We start from the raw sequence: 18266 nt of genomic DNA on the forward strand, positions 1-18266 counted from the left end.
TGTTGCAGTATTTGTACTGTGTGAGTATCTCTTTTCTACTTGTTGCAGTATTTGTCCTATGTGATTATCTCTTTTCTACCTGTTGCAGTATTGTACTGTGTGATTATCACTTTCTACATGTTGCAGTATTGTACTGTGTGATTATCACTTTTCTACATGTTGCAGTATTTTACTGTGTGATTATCTCTTTTCTACTTGTTGCAGTATTGTGCTGTGTGATTATCACTTTTCTACATATTGCAGTATTGTACTGTGTGATTATCACTTTTCTACTTGTTGCATTATTTTACTGTGTAATTATCACTTTTCTACTTGTTGCAGTATTTTACTATGTGATTATCACTTTTCTACTTGTTGCAGTATTTGTACTGTGTGATTATCACTTTTCTACATGTTGCATATTGTACTGTGTGATTATCACTTTTCTACTTGTTGCAGTATTTTACTGTGTGATTATCACTTTTCATACTTGTTGCAGTATTGTACTGTGTGATTATCACTTTTCTACTTGTTGCAGTAGTTGTACTGTGTGATTATCACTTTTCTACTTATTGCAGTAGTTGTACTGTGTGATAATCATTTTTTTACTTGTTCCAGTATTGTATTGTGTAGATATGACTAACTTTTTCTACGTGTTGTGCAAAATTCAGTAGTACTTGAATACATAAATTTTGCCTAGACCTTTCTCAGTCAAAGTCTTACTAACAAATATAAAAACGCTTCTAAGTTTTAAACAAACTGACAAAATATGTAACACCAAGTAGATTTATTTTCAAAGTTACTTTAGAAGACAATTTTCATCACTCAATATTAATGTTTCACTGATTTTTAATAAGATAATATACAAGGAGAGAAAATATCAAACATTTGCATACAAATCTATGACAAATTGCTTTGAAACGTTTTTGTAGCATGGTACTACATGTCATTGCATTGTGTAACCCATGAAAATGGGTTTCTGTCATCCCTGTTGAGCATTTAGATCAACTATTTGATTTGATTATGATGTACTTTATGGGAGGATATCTGAAACATCTACTCTCTGTGTTTTCACTATTCAAGCAGCTGTTATGGTTGTCACTAATGCAAAACAGTTTCCGCGAGTTTAGTGTTGATTTGCTGTTGTTGGTTCTGGAGAATACGCTTTCAACGGAATGTGATGTTATTATAGTATGTATGATTTTTAGCATCGTTTTTTTATATTGCATACTTTCTGGAATCCCTTTTTTAACAACATTCTTGTATACAGTGCTTCAGATTATAAAGAAAAGAGCTTCCTTGGTCAAGTCACTGCCTACAAATAACTCGCCTCACAGCGCTGTGGTTTGAAACCTCTTTCGGTTGTTGATTTTTGTTTTCATGTAAGGAATTTATCTAGTTGGCTTGCAGGAAATGGGTTGTTCTATTTAGGTACGCTCTCGTGTCTAACATAACATCTGTATGTGCACTTAAAATCTTCTTGCTCCGGTAAAACTGAATGGTTGTCATTGATACATTGTGGAACCTTTCTTCAAAGTCCATGTTGTAATAACATCGTTCAAGCTTTATTTAAACAAACACCCTGTGATATATTTGTCTAAAGGCTTGTGTTTGGTAAAAACGACACAATCAACTCTCTTGAAGATCATGTAATATCTTTGTTCAAAGTTTTATGTTTGATAAAAAGCACCCCAACTTTCATTAACCTTCTGTCATACCTTTGTTCAAAATTTTATAATTAGAGCCACATTGTAAGCAGCATGTCCCCCACATATCAATTCTGCTTGAATAAAACTCGTTTGTATATTATCTTTAAATGCGACTGATTCACATTATTATTGCAAAAGATAAGTCTCCTCCCCATAAAACAATTAAACACATTTTAGAAGGGAACAAAACGCTTGAGACGTTTAGACGTTTAAAAATTGATGATCTACAAATTCCACTTCTTTAATTTTACTCCATGTCAGCTTTACATTTTATTTCTAACGGTATGAAAATTGAAACCTTCAAATTTTTCGTTTGGGTTGTGAACAGGAAGCTGTTTATACGAGTCAGATATTTGACGAAATACTATGTGACAGCTCACATGGGTCGGGTGGGGGAAGGAGGGGGGTGGGGCGGGGGAGCACGGGAATCGTTCTTATGACAATAAATGTATGTGATAGTACTAACTGACTGTATCTGGCATGTCAATGGAATGCATTCTGACACCTCTGTTTAACATACAGTGTTTTATTTACTGTATTTATGGCAATATTATTCCTGTATTTCTGTTTAATTTCCTTGATATTGTATTAAAATGATTTATTGCACTAAAGATCTGAATAAATGGTTACAGGAACTACTGCAAATACTGGAACAGTATTCTGCAGTTGTCGTATTATGAGCAAAAAGCTGATGTTGTTGACTTTTAAAATCCAAACGTCAACATTCAGATTGTTTTAAGTAATATTTTGAAACTTTTAGCACCTTTTGAATTGCAAATTAACATGAGAATCGAAAGGGAACAAATATTTAAATATAAGAGGTGAGAAATAATGTATGTATTCAAAACAAAAAATGAGGGTAAAATCTTCAGATCGAAAATACTGATGCAGCAGAAAAGAAGTAATGTCCCTAAAAATGGGACGTTTGCTGCGCAAATGAAATATGTAAATATCCTGATTTTTGTTCATGTACTGATACGTTGTGCCAAAAAGTCCCATTTCAAGGTAAATAATTTTCAATTTTATTGTATGAATAGAGAGCTATGCATTCTTGACAGATTCTTGTTAGTCCTTAGACGATGCCCTGTAATGTTGTGGCGCACAGTATATTCAGCTGTTTGTTTGTAACGTAATTTTATTCTGCCACACGGCTAAATTTAGATTTATCTTTTTTTTCTTCGAGTTACCTGGTGACATGAAACTTAAATCAAAATCTGACAATAGCAAAAACATTTCCTGTGAAACATTTTTTTTGTAACCGATGTGAAAGTGTCCCTGTCAAAGCAAGATGAAATCTGAATTACATTGCCCATTATGCTCATATGGAAGAAATTAAGATTTTTTTTCCTCTCTTTTTTTTCTCAACAGTATTTCTGTAATGGGTTGTTCATTCATACACAAATGTTCGTCTGTATATTTCAGTTATGAATAAGGTACACTTAGCGTTACTTCGTCTAACAATGGCACAAAAAGCTATCAATTTATAAACTTGTAATTTGACTAAAATGTACTGTATATAGAAATTATGTCACTTACATTATTCAAAAATACCTTATGAGTCATACTTTCATTTAGAATAATTTAAATTTTAAGACAGAAAGCCACATTATTTTGACCAGAGAAAAAAAAAAGATTAAATAAGCACTGTTGGTGCAACTAGGATTAAAATTCGCTTCGAAAACGACTCAAATTCATAACTTCAAACGGCACAAGGCAGCTCAACCTCCTACGTCGAAACCAATATTGTAAATCATTTATGATATTACATATTTTTTCGTTTGATGAACATTAAGTTATACTTCCATTATTCAAATGAACATGATATATGGCGCGATGCTTTTAGTTGTAACTTTACAAATAATGTAATTGTAACTGCTTTCAAGCGTTTGATCATTAATCTAGACCTCAAGTCGTCTGCTTACACCATGGGCGTGCTGGGTAGTCGCGACTGCATTGGGTCATTTAGGAAGCTATTTGGACAGTGTCGTCTGCCAGAATGATTTGTTATCAAAACTAATTACACTTTGATATGAATTTTATCTGTGAAAACCTAAAATAGAATACTTTGCCGTTAAAACGGTATGTAACAACACAGAAAGTATATGGTTATATAGTGTGAAAATTGTAAACATTACTATAGTAATCGTATATTTTAAACGAAAGTTATAAAAAAAACTGACTTACAGACTAACCTTTTAATTATTTAAAGATCGTAAAAGAATACAACTATCATCACATCGTCGTGCTATAATGTACATAACTCAGTTTAAATGTACAAAAATGAATTTTGCTGACTGATACATTCATATCAACGTATGACTATTATCTTTATCATTAAACATCGTATATTTCATTTGTGTTTTACTAAAAAAGGTGCAAATATGTACTTACATGATTGCACTCTTGCATTGACCTCAGTTTTTCCTTCTATGTAGACATTTGCAGGGTAACTGTTGTGTGAAAATATTCGGTCCACTTCAATCATTTTGTTTTAGGGCTAGAACAAAAAATAAACACAAGAAATGTAAGACTCTTTGTTGAACACGCAACTGTCACTGATATTTCTGTGATTTAAATTAAGAGGTTTTGTGAAATGCAATAACTGATAAATACCGGATTATTCTTTCTTAATATTTTAAAATGTTCTAGAGTGTTAATTACTTGATACATATCAGATATTTACTTAATATGTTTATGTTTATTTAGAAATAACTTATGCAACAGCCCATGAAAAATAAACATTTATCAGTTTATAAAGCAGTACCGTCTAACTGTGTCACGGTTGTCATTTTCTGTTACAAATGGCTTATATATAGGGAGGGGAGTAAACTCATTTTTGCATTTTTGTATAGCATGCAAAAGGCGTTAAGTGTACGAAGGGTAATAAGTTACAAATAGTGTCCAACTGTTGCGTATGTATAAATATTTGTGTTTTGTAATGTGCAAGTTAAAATGATCAATTTAGCAGTTTAGTTTAGATGTAACATTCTATTTTAAATTATCTCAGAAAAGTAGTACATCATTCAAATATGACACAAATTCCAAAATAATACCAAACTAACAGTTCTATTTGCAAGCATGTATCTCTTTATAACTTATTTTCGGTAATTCTTTGGTCACTTTGACACTCTAGGCAATAACAAGACAAAAACATTAAGAGAAAAATAAAAACTCTATGATTTAAAAACCGCTACAGTAACAGCATATATCTTGTTACGTTTTAATTCCATACTGACCCTTATCAGGCTGGACACGATTGATTCTGCCTTTGCAACCAGTGTAGATCATGATCAGCCTGTGCATCCGTGCAGTCTGATCATGATCTGCACTGTTCGTCATGCAGTCAGTATTTTTTGGTAAGCACCCCTTTTAACAGTTAATGGTACTGTCCAAATTGAAAGAGGGACAAGTTCATTATAGAAATTTAGAAAGGTAAGGCCTAAGATGATGTGTTGTGTATAAGTTCATTACACGTGTATCTTATTCTACACAAAATCGAAAATCTTTTTACAGCTTATATCAAAATACCACTGCGGTAAAGATGGATTACTTTGTAAATTTGAATTTACTGACTTTTTGACTAAATATCTTATAATCAGAAATGCTATAAATCTATACTGAAGTTGAAAACGTACAAATTATAGCACAGTCTACAGAAATGTGAATCAGTCCAAGGTTTGAAATTCCCAGGCCCTTTATAATCAATAGTAAGCAACACTCATAGAAAAAGCAAGATAAAAATGGCAAAGTGCTATTACTGCACAATATCAACGTATCTTTACAGATTGTTAATAACAACAAAATATCAGCTTATCTGCGTAGGTTCAAATTTCGAACAGGGGTCTTATCCATCCTCGCATTATGCGGAAATATTAGAACTACCTGCAAAACGGTTTGACACCTCGAAGTATTATCCATATAGTTTGTATTACATTTTATGGTTTCGCAGGCCACAGTGTTTTACAATTTCTTGACACCACGTATAAATAGTTGAATGAGGACCACCCTTAGCAATAATACTACATCATTCTAACTGTAATTTATATGGTTATCGCATTTCTTCTCTCTGTTTATAGGACCGCGTGGAATTGCAACCATTACGATTTGCCCAAAATTGCCCTAATTACTACCTATTTGTAACAATAACGGGTCTCTTTGATCTTTGTGTATTTCTATGTCACAAGGGAATTTAAAGCGAGCTTTATGATATTGTTAGCCTATATAATAGTGGTCAGCTTTTGAATACAATGCCTTTGATATGGTCGTGGCCACCTCCGAAATGCGAGATAAATGTTTCAGATAATATGAAATAAAATTGTACTAAATCAGTACTTGTCCTATAATAAAGTAGCGATGGTAACCAAACAGAATGCCCGCCCAAGGGTAGTACGTAAGGTAATAAAATGTCTATATTCCGATCATTCGAAAATAAACAAAGGTCTCGTTAAATGAAATTTTATGTAATGATCTAGAACCTGGTTGAAATTAAATGTCAGATAGATCGTGCATTTATGGTCAAATTATGACTAAAATGTGTTCCTTTACAAGGTTATAGACACCGTTTTATGTATTCTTCTAGAATAAACATTTCAGTCCGTATCGTTAAAATGCACTAAGATAATAATTACACTATTTATCATTAAGTAAAGAGTACACTCGTAATCGTTAAATACTAACAAGCGGAAGAAAATTATTCTCCATTATTTGTCTTAAAATTTTTGTACTTAGATAGTATTTTTGTGTTAATTACAGCATTTTGTTGGCTTTATAGGAGCACGTCTCAAGATTTTTGTCTTTTGTTCAAAGTTTTAAAAGCTCTTTTTTTTCGATTAAGAAGATAATGGCAAAGGCAGGACTAAGGCAAGGCAGAAATAGAAGGAATGTAGCGTTTCTTCGTAGCATACTCAAACAATATAAATATGAGCCGCGCCATGAGAAAACCAACATAGTGCGTTTGCGACCAGCATGGATCCAGACCAGCCTGCGCATCCGCGCAGTCTGGTCAGGATCCATGCTGTTCGCTAACGGTTTCTCTCAATGCAATAGGCTTTGAAAGCGAACAGCATGGATCTTGACCAGACTGCGCGGATGTGCAGGCTGGTCTGGATCCATGCTGGTCGCAAACGCACTATGTTGGTTTTCTCATGGCGGGGCTCATATAATGGTACCGGTATTATGCAAACGTGTACGTTGTAACCTGTTTTGAAATGTTGCACATCTGGAGTCATGCCCCATTAAAGGGTCATAATGGCTTTGTTTATAATGCGGCTGTTACATGTTTTGTTTTGAACATAATATTTGTATATCAATTTATTTTTGTTTACTGTTTTCGGCCGTTATTATCTCAGGTATTTGACGTGGTTAGAATATTTAATAAATATAGAAGGAATTGTGATTGAATCCATTGTCTTTGATTACCTTCCTTTATGGCATTGACTGAGTGTGTTCATGTGTCATGTTGAAACAAGTGATGACTTTATATTTTCTCTGTTTGGACACTTGCTTTGCTCCATTCGTATTTGATGTAGTATTGTAAGCAATTATTATGAAACTTTTGTAGTTTTGCAATATTGCTTTAATTAATTACTGTTTTTTTTGTTTTTTGTTTTTTGGCTTTATAGTAAAACTTGTTTAAATGTACATGTACTAAATCAAATAGCTGTATATTGTTTTATTAAGGCTGTGTATATATCAATAGGAAAGACTATATATTTTATCTTGCTATCATTTTCCTTATGTCAATCAATTTTGTAATATGTCATAATTATATGATGGTAAATATTTTGATGAAATCATTCCCCGACAAATTAAGATTGTCTTTTCCCTTCAAATAATGCTATATTTTCAGATTAACAATTGCTGTATGTAAACCTTACTTGAAAAAACTTACATTTGATTGGCAGTGACCTCCGTGTTCCGTGTAGGAGTTTATTTACAGTATTACTAGACATAAAAATAGGATATTCGTTTGTAGGGAGATTCCGTGCATAGACTTAATTTGAGACCGTCGTTTATTTGGATCCCAGCGCACGCTTCATTAAACTATTAATAATTAGACAGTGGTTTTATTGGGGGTATTGTCAATGCAAAAATGTTTTTACGACCTTTGCTTCGTATTTATCTGAGAACCCTTTAAGCAATCAATATTTGTTAGAGGCAGTTGCACCGAGTCACTTGCAAATATCCCTCCGCGCACTATTTTTATGACCAGAATACCTGCATTTTTGAACACTTTCGGACAAACGGTTGGTCATGAAAATGATTGTAGCCACCTGTGTTTCGTCTCTGATGGGTGGGAAAACGGACATGTTGAATAGCCACCGTACTGTTGTCCTCTGTAAAGTGACGGTTTTATTTCAGCGCGGTTGTCATTTTAGGCAAGTTGTATGATGGCCTAATAACGACGGTAAAACTGTGAGGCAGGAAGAATGACATTTTTATAAGAATTTCTTCCTTTTTGACCATATTTGTCACGATATTTGATAGACATATTGTCCATTTGTCTCCATACTAATGAAGAATGCAATTCCCGATTTTTGTTTTGTCACTGTTTGTATTCAGTCTGTCGCCAAGATTGTTTTCCAAGTGTTTCACTTTACTTATACAAAATGTATACTAAATAAAAGACTTTTGTCTTTTTAAAAACTTAACAAATTAATTAAAATTAATTGCATGTAGAAAGTGCCAAAAATTATATATTTTTTAACTGAATTTTCTAAAGAATTTTCTATTCGGTACGTCAGTTTAATCAAAGCATTGATAAAAAATCCTATTACGGACAAAAAAAGTACCGTCGCGGATATGGACTGGGCATATAGTTTCCGAAATACAACTTAAAACATAATATTTTAAAAGTAAAAGAATGGCCCTTCAGCTTCCAATCTGTAGCAATGCATTTTTAATCATATGGGTCTTAATTGTTACATCATAAGTGACGTCATATGCAACATTCAGAAAGGCATACTCATTCAAGTTCAAAATGGTATGATGAGTTTTTGTTGTCCTGTTATGGTATTCTTTCGTCCTAAATACAAAAAATAAAGGTATAACCAACCAAAATGAAGCGAACTAAAATACTAAGAAATGCAGAAAAAAATGCATAATACAATGATCTAAATGTATTTTAGCTAATTTGAGGTTCATTTGTATTGAAAAGAAAAAATACTTAAACAAGAATGATGTCCATTGCCAGTTATTTTCGCCATAAACATACTTTTTTATCGTCCGGGGAGTCCCATAATAAAACGACAATACACTGGTTATAAACATCAGACCAAAACATGTATAAAACGTATTTTACTATACAATAGCAATAGAAAATCACTGTAAAGAAGACATGACGGCCCACAAAACATTAAATGTAACAGATATATGCCAAACAATAAATTAATTTGATATTATCTTGTAAGTTTAAGTCTTTATAAAACAATAACAAATTGCTTTAAGTGCTGTTCATGGACGTTTTAGTATGATTTTATGGCTGCTTTACATTTTTTTTATTCAGGGAACTTACTATTTAGCTCCCTCAGTAAGGTGTGATGAAATTAAACTGTTAAATGTCATACCTTATAGTCTGCACAATAATTTTGCATAAAACGTTGATAAAAATGATGTTTAAACTAACATAAATTTATACAATAAATTGTTAATACACCGTCATACTTCTTATGTCTGTTTACATTAATATATACTAGTATATAATATTCAGAAATAGTTTGCCTATTACTTTCGAGCGAAAAGGCATCACAGTAAGTCAAAATAAAGTAACATTTTATATGACCTACGTCAGAGTATGTGTATTACACACAGGTGTTCTTCGAAAAAGATATTGCTGTTCAAATGGACTGATTTTTGTTTTACATTTTTGACAATGTTGTGTACAAAAGCAAAGCGAGCGTTCAACAAACGTGTTATTTTCAATAAAAATGAAAGCAACCGACAGTAATGGTCAACAAGTATTGCCATTAGAACAATGCCATATTGCAATAAGAACCATTGCGCGGAAGTCGGCCATATTACAGGCATAAAAATTCGACCCGCCCTGCAATTTCATGGATGTTTTATGTTCTGATGAACTCTTTGATGATGAGTGCATTCGTAATCAAACCCCGTGTGGGGTTTCAAGTGTGCAAGTGAGTGGGCTGGTGTCCCCTCAGAAGATGCTCCTTTTGAAGACGGACAGACAGCTTACAATGGTTGGCACATTCCATCCACATTATGGTCTAAATTAGTTCTCATGTACGACTCTCCTATCTTTCAATGAAATTTGAGCGGAACATCATTATTTATAATCAATATAATTTTGATTTTACTATTTCATTCTTTAGCGTTAATGGAAACGTGTACACTGTCAGTGCTATAAAATAATGAAAAATTGAACTTAATATATTTACGCCCGATCATATTCCTTCTGTCATTACAATACACAAAAAGTATATCTACTAATAAGTCTTCATTTGTGCTAAGTGTACTTATCTTTTCTAGCGCTTCATATGTTTTCACTTGACTTTAGTTTATCTTTTTTTCTTGAAATAAAAGTTGAACTTTTCTTATATGCCAATATAAACCGATTTAATCTGTGGCTGACTTCATTCCGTTAATAACACGTTTTGTTTTGATATGATATGTATATGTAGCATGCAAATTGCTTTTGTAGCTATACTTATCCATAAATATATTAATTATAATGCCTATAAAAAGCAGTAACATATGACTGTGGTGGCATATATTATATATCATAAATGCAATTAAGATAAATAAAAAATACATTTACGAAGTCTTAAAATACAAATAAATTGAGTTGCGGCTGATATTTTTATTTGTTCTTAATGTTTTAAAGTTCAATTTTATTGATATTGCCGACAATAAAGTCATTTAAAATAAAGATTACACTTTTTATTTAAAAATAACATGTCAGGCTGACGCAAACCTTGAAACATCAGTTACAACAGATTCTGTTAAGAATGTATGCCCTTTTATATACAGGCTTTCATAAATCATTATGTTAAACAAAATTCTTGTCATTTATGTAAATATGAATATACGACAAAACCGCTTTAGATGTTCGGCGTTTCTTTAACCAAATGCTTAATTAAAAATTACTCATTTTTAACATCAAACGTTTTGCTGGTATGCAAAACTGTATGAAAGTATTATGAAAATATGCAGAATTGTTAAATAGTAAAATCATCGTTTTGTTTATTAATATTGGGTGTTAGAATAATTACACGTTGTATGACAGTACTTTTGTTTCATCTCGCGTCTTGCCTGTTAATTTCGTGACCGCCGCTGTCAAACGTGACCGCAGCGATATAAATTTATTCTCTATTCACCTTCTTATTTATTCTAGATTATGTTGATGACCGTTCATCAGATGATTGATATATCAGAGAGTGTCATATACCGAAAGGATGTATGCCCGAAGTTCTGATGTAGAGAATTGTCATTATACTACTTTTCCGGCATGCAAAACGCGAAATAATATGCCATATAAGTGCATAAAGTTTATGCTGGGATGCATATGTACATTCAGCAATATGTTAGCATTTAAGTTTAATTCAACTCGCGATGATGACTGTGATGGTGGTGGTGGTGATTATGATGATGATGATGATGATGATGATGATGATGATGATTATGGTGGTGGCGGTTGTCAAGTCCGAAATAACCAATAGTTCATAGATAAGTAAGAGCGATTTTTTTATTCAATGCAAAGCTACTTTTTTAACAGGTATTGGCTTGCATGGTGCTTTAGAGTTTAAAATTCGTCCAAGATTTTGCCCTTCAAACTTGGTCATAGAAAAATTTGTTAACAATTCAATTCTATTATTATTCGAACTTTGATTTACAGCCGACCTAGACGATTATTTAAAAGCAATAAACTAATTTGGAAACAGAAGCGACCCTTGTCTAATTCCCTTATTCACCAGAAAATCGTTTTATGACCAGCGGTAATCAATTAAGCATAGGTAATTTTGTCCGAACAATTTGTTATTAGTATCAATTTACAACTAAAGGCCAATTGGTGAAAATGAAACCACAAACATATTTCAATTTCATTCAAGATCATTTTATATAACCCCAATAAAAGTGTCATAAAGAAACAAAAGTGAAAGAGTTAAAGCTTGCCATTACGAATCATTACGCGCTTTAACTTTGTCGATACGTGCTAATGATAGTATTATATCAAAATAGTTTCGGTTCGAAATTTATGTTTTTTTGTTGATTCGTAATACCCCTGTTGTAACTTGCTTCGGGGTTTACGAAAAAAAGAAATCTGTAAAAAGTCACAGGATACTGAAAATCTATCGAAAAAAGACCATATTCTTGATTTTTCGAAAATGTTTTACATGTAAATAGTATGTCTAATTTTTTTCTTGAAACATGTTACCGTTGAAAGTTAGCGATACAACTTTGAATTTAAAATGATCTTTTCAATGTTGAGCTTTATCTGTCGCCCGGTTTGTGTCAGAATCAAAGGATATCAAAGCTGTTACAGGGACATATCCCTAGGTCCAGTCATACGTTTTAAAAAAAACTATACAACAACATTTTGACAAGTTTCTAACAAATTTCTAACCCAAATGGTTTCAGTTCTCGTAAAGGAAATAGCAAGACGTTGTTACCGTAATTTTAACATAAACTCAATGATCCACTCTTGAATGTAACCTTACTTACAATAAAGAGCTTCTAGGACGGACCATTTGGCAAAACTCTTGCAAGGTTTTGTTAGCAGTACACTTATGGATTCTGCAACATCCTTGACCAAACAAAATCGGCTAGGAAAGGATTACTAAGTAGTAAGGCCAAAGTACTATGATTTAGAGACCTACTCGCGCGGTAAAATGTTAGTGGACTCACAGATCAAATTCACAACAATCTGCCACGGTCTTCTTATTCAACTGATGTCAAAAGCATTGTTGACTGTTCGGAAAAAAGGTCATTTGTCTATTGTGACACATTTTATTTTGTATTCTAACTTAAAAAAATGCACAAAAGCCATTTTTGTCGTTTCACTATTGCTGTCAATAGACATTGTATAACCAAAGTTATGCACATTAAGAAATATTAATACTCCGAAATTTGTAATGTACTAGAAAATTATTATTTACCGGTGGATCATCTTGTTTAGGTGTAAACTTACAGTAACACCGGATTGCTACTTCCTTTTCATTTCTAGCCTAAAAACAAATTGAAACAATACTGACTGATTTCGATAACGGATCATTATGTTTCCCTGGGTCATACTTCATGTACAAGATATAATGTTAATTATAGTCTGTTATGATTATTTAATTAATAGTTTACGGTAGATGTTGAACATAAATGCTGCCATTAATGAAAGAGTATGAAAATAGGTTTTCATGATGGATTGGGTTACATTCATGAATAAGAAAAAAATTCAAGACTGTTAAACGATTGACAGAGCTAATGGTTTGTCATTTATAATGTTGAGTAGTTAAAAGTCAGGAATGTCTCTGATTAAAATGTACCACACATACGAGATATGCAAATGGTCAATGTACCACACATACGAGATATGCAAATGGTCAATGTACCACACATACGAGATATGCAAATGGTCAGTGTACCACACATACGAGATATGCAGATGGTCACTGTACCACACATACGTGATATGCAGATGATCAATGTACCACACTTACGAGATATGCAAATGGTCAATGTACCACACATACGAGATATGCAAATGGTCAATGTATTACACATATGTACCACACATACGAGATGGTCAATGTATCACACATACGAGTTATGCAAATGGCCAATGTACCACACTTACGAGATAAGCACATGATCAGTGTACCACACATTCGAGATATGCAAATTGTCAATGTACCACATATAAAAGATATGTAACCCTGTCGCAACTGACCAAGAGAGACCCCTTCGAAATGAAAGTTGTTTTCTATCGACGGCTTGCCGGAGTCTGTGTGCTATACCATATTTTGACATGGATAACTGTTACAAGTCATTGTCAGATTCAGGGTAGATATGTGAAAAGTGTAAGAAATACACTGGTTGAATAAAAATCTAAATCAAAACCAAGACTTCTGTCATAAATTGTTACTTTGCCTAGGAGTTTATTTACTTTATGGTTGTCTATATGTGCAACTTTTCTTGTCTTTGTAGTGATTGTAGATACTTTTCAATAGTATGTCATAGCCTTTCAATCACGGATATGCTGAAAAGTGGCATAACTTTACGGAAGATAACCTTGTATGGAAGGTGTCTACAGTAAGCTGCTATATGGTACTGAGGTGAGAGGAAATTAAATTCACAAATACTTTTGGCCTTTATAGGCGGTGAACTTGTTTGCATTATAAAAAGCGCAGTCTGAAAATATATACACATGTATGTAATGCCACAGACAATAAACTATGTAGTTCGAAGCTCTCCAAAAGGATCTGTCATTCATCATGCCGTGTACGGTCGCATATTAAACAGCCTTTATTAAATTGTTGTATTTTCTAGATGGTCACTTAAAAATGCACAATAAATTACTTAAATCTTCAAAAGCCCTATGTTTTCATTCATTTAATGGACAAATTTGCACTTCAGAAGATAAGGGCTACTAATTGTTATTCGGACGCTTCGTTGAACCCCCAATTGGCTGTTTCCGTACCTTCAAAAATAACACACTTAGTACATCGGAATTAAACAACTGTATCAAATGCTATTAAAGTCATGGCTGTTGGTCGAAACTATTTGAAAAAAGGCAATTTTGCTCTCAATGACCTTACATATATCAAATGCTAGAAAGCATTTGGTGTTTCGAACTTTGGAGATACATTGAATTTTCCGCGTTGTTGTAAACGCTAAATCTAACATGGTATTGTCGGTGTAAGATGTAAATTAACAATTGTTCCTCATTAAGCTAGGGATACCTGTAATTACGAATTTAAACCATATGATAAAATAGGTCCATGTTGACAGATGGGGCGTTATTTGAACATCTTCAAAGATTTATAAAAATCTGATACCAGTAATTCTTTTTAGGAATTCGTCAAAACCGTTTACATGGTTTATAGGTTTTGAAATTGAAAACGTCACAATCATGAGAATGTTTAATAAACGGCACTAGTTTATCAAAATGCGGAGTCAGAATTGTAAATTTGCAAACTCTGTTGCGGAGATGGTTTAATCGGCAACAGTTTTTCTTTAAAAAAAAACCCCCACCTATTTTATTCTGTTAATAATGGAAATGTATAATCAGCGACGACATGATTCAAAATGCTGTTCATTTTGACCAGTCATAAAATGTCTTTTGGTAAGTAATGCTTATGCAGAGACAATGTTTATCAAAATGCGGTCCATGCCCGAGTCCATACTTGATAATTCAAACGTGAAGCTTCCAAGCTAATGAACTAGATTTCATCTGTAACCAGTTTTGCATCTAAAACAAAGCTCATGCAAGGAATTTATCGGCATATTATAGGTCAAAGATGTTCCTCGCAACGGCAATTATAAATCAGACACAATTTCTAAATAGAAAATATGTTTACGGCACAAAATTCCTTTTTTCTTTGCCAACTTGAATGTCGAGCAGCTAACAAAAAATTCTGCGACCCTAAATTTTAGAATTGCGAAAAAAAGTAGTTGTTGTAGTAGATATTATACAATAAGAAGTATGTTTCTGATCTAGTTTCAAATGAATATTTAATGTACGACTCGGGAAAAAAAGTCTTCAGATCAAACACAATTAGCATGATGTTACTACTCGATTTAACGATCTATTCGTGTAGTTATTTCGCATCTATCTGCATAATTGTGGTATTGGTATGTGTGTGTCATGTCATCTTACGTTGATTATAGCAGATGCGACAAACACTTGGGTTAGAAGACAAGTTTGATTAGTCACTTACGGAGCGTCTGATTTGCAGTTTTAACATACTAACTTCCATTTTATGCATTGACATTCATTCATTTTTATGATACTTTTCCTGAATTTTAAGAAAATGAAATGGAACGTCCTCTGAAAACAAATCAATCAGCCACGTGTTATTTGAGTCCAGTCAGACAATGTTATTGCCTGTTGATATGTTTGAGACATTCCTGTCTTCTGTCGGTCACGTGAATATTGTTTTTGAGTGCATTTCCTTCATCCATAATGCTCGATCTTTTTATCATTTCTTTTATTTTAACGGCTCGCAATATCAGGCTAAACTGCTGACTGGTGAAGAACTCTTCCTAACTCATCTAATGTTCGCTAAAATGTGATCTTATGGGCGATAGCAGTGGTATCCGGTTAAGGAATAAAAGTGCTGATACATTGTCAGTTGTCAAAACAGATTTACTTTGGGGAAACCGATGTATTCCTCTTTAGTCTTGATCTTCCAGACGACAACCAGAGCGTCATTTCGCTTCAAAATAGAGACGTGGACGTCTGTTGTGACGCATTTTTTCCAATGAAAGCTAGGAAGCCCCTGATTTGATATTACTTGTTTGTTTTTCAAGGTCACATACGATTTTACTGTTATCCTCTCCAATAGATTATGCTTAATTAGGCTCAAACGTTATATCGCTAATTTGTATGAACATTTTACCTTTGTATTTTGTACAACAATGACCAATGATAATGTTATGTACATTTTTGCTGTCATAATTGCCACATCAAAGCTCCGACTGACCATGATGTATGTGAAAGCGTTTCTCAGACCATAGATCAATCTTGCTACTCAACGATGAGTGACAAGCGGTCCGAACGTCTGTCCACGTGACAACCTTTGAACCCAGGTTGCGAAGCAACTCATAAAAGCGTAATGCGATTGTCTTTTAAGAATGTATATCAACCAATAAATAATATTTTGTGAACAATTCATCATCATCGAGCTTCAGTCTACATTCCTCATATATTTTTTTCGTTCAAAGTGATTCCGAAAACATTATCGTCTGCGTCTAAGCGCCAAGAATCTTATGGTAGACAGTTGGGACTGCGTCTTAGGAATTCCATTAAGCAATTGTCGTCTACCAATTATTTTATTGATTATTATATTCTTCATAAGTGATATAATTTGAAATGAAAATGTCAGTTTTTATTCATCCATCATTGTATGATACTTAATGTAAACAATTGTGTGTTTAAGGAGCTTGTTATGTCTGCGTTATTTGAGTGTTTGCTTACTGGAAGTATTATTTTGGTGGCATACTTTCTTTTTATTTAGAAATAAGAACTTTAATCGAGGAAGAAAATTCTGGCAGAATATACACATGTTATTAAAACCAACGAGGAACGTGATTTAAAGGAAAATAAAAAAAAATCATTTGTGTATTGAAATATGCATGATTTTATTTGAGCGCGCTGTAATATATAATATAAAGTATGAATTAATTTTATCAATCTATTTTCATTAATATCTAGAGTATGACCAGAATGTCCTTAATATGAACAATATTTTGCATCCGTGCATATTCTAAGCGCAGAATATTAAGCGGCTTTTGCACAGAATTTTGGTAAAATGTGTTTTTCTCTTAAAAATTATATAAAACCTGAACTTAAGACTGATAATGCAAAACATTCAATTAGCGATATCTTTTTATGAATAAATTTGTATCAGTGAAATTTTGATGAGCTGTCTGTAACTGAGGAAAGCACATTCGTGCAAAGTTTCGTTACATTTAGTACTACTATTATTTGCACAATGACGGACCAAAAGGACATTTTAGTTCAGTTATAAAGGTCCCGACCTTTAAAATAAACTAAAAGACGTTTTTAGAATAACCACTATACAGTTCTTTCGTGTGCTTCACAGCGGCATAAGTGTTTATTGAAAATATTATACACGTTTATAATTTATTTGAGTATCTGCTCGTACGTCTCTTTTTGGAGATATACATTTTGCATTAAACCGTGGATTATAGCAGGAAATTTAGAAGTTTTGAATCATTCTGTAGCTGGTTAGATGAAAAAAAATCCTGCAATGTCTGATTTACAATGTATTTTCAATCGGGAAGAATTTAGGCCAAGTGTGTGTTTGACATTGCATTAACTGGTTTGCCGTCTTCACTAGCTAAGTTTCATTCATTTCCGTTGCATGACCTGAGTTTCCATCTTATAGTGTTTCCACTGTGATGTAAGGTGTAGTTGAAGTTATGTGTTTATCGAGTCCCCAATTCTAATAGCATTTATTGATGTATTTCATTTCAAAGTATCCCGTATATGTATTTTCCAAGTCGTATGACTAGACTAGCTTTTCATTATCTAAAAATAGCCAAGATAATGTTTGATGTGCTTTAGCGTTGCTGTTGAGGTTTGTTTTCGTTGGCTTTGTAGTTTTACACTTTCCTGATACAGAGTATTGTTAATAATGGGTCTGATCTATATATAGAAATATGTGTGCAGTATCATTGTCGTTTGGAGATTTTAAATAGTATTACATTTCTTTCATTTTTCCAACGGAAACACCGTCTAGGCGGTCTTCTTGTTAAAGACTTCAAAACTAATGTCACTCGATAGCAAAGAGCATGAGTAATGGATACATTTGTTTGTTTCTTTACCTACAAGAATATTTACATTTTAACAGATGTTGACCCTTCGTGTCTCGTTTGATATGAAAA

General features: G+C 33.1%; 1 protein-coding gene across 4 annotated transcripts in view; it reads left to right on the forward strand.

Annotated features, from left to right (window-relative positions):
* Positions 1 to 18266, forward strand: part of LOC123561811 (homeobox protein php-3-like) — a 75771-nt gene that overhangs the window by 33961 nt on the left and 23544 nt on the right. Inside the window, exon 1 of one of the 4 annotated variants that reach the window (XM_045354419.2) lies at positions 1083 to 1170. The exons of the other annotated variants lie outside the window; for them this stretch is intronic. The gene's annotated coding sequence lies outside the window, so the exon portion shown is untranslated. Of the gene's footprint in view, positions 1 to 1082; positions 1171 to 18266 lie in introns of those variants that run through there. 4 annotated transcript variants of the gene reach the window in all.

This window comes from Mercenaria mercenaria, chromosome 10, assembly GCF_021730395.1.
Source record: "Mercenaria mercenaria strain notata chromosome 10, MADL_Memer_1, whole genome shotgun sequence".
NCBI classification, from domain to species: domain Eukaryota; kingdom Metazoa; phylum Mollusca; class Bivalvia; order Venerida; family Veneridae; genus Mercenaria; species Mercenaria mercenaria.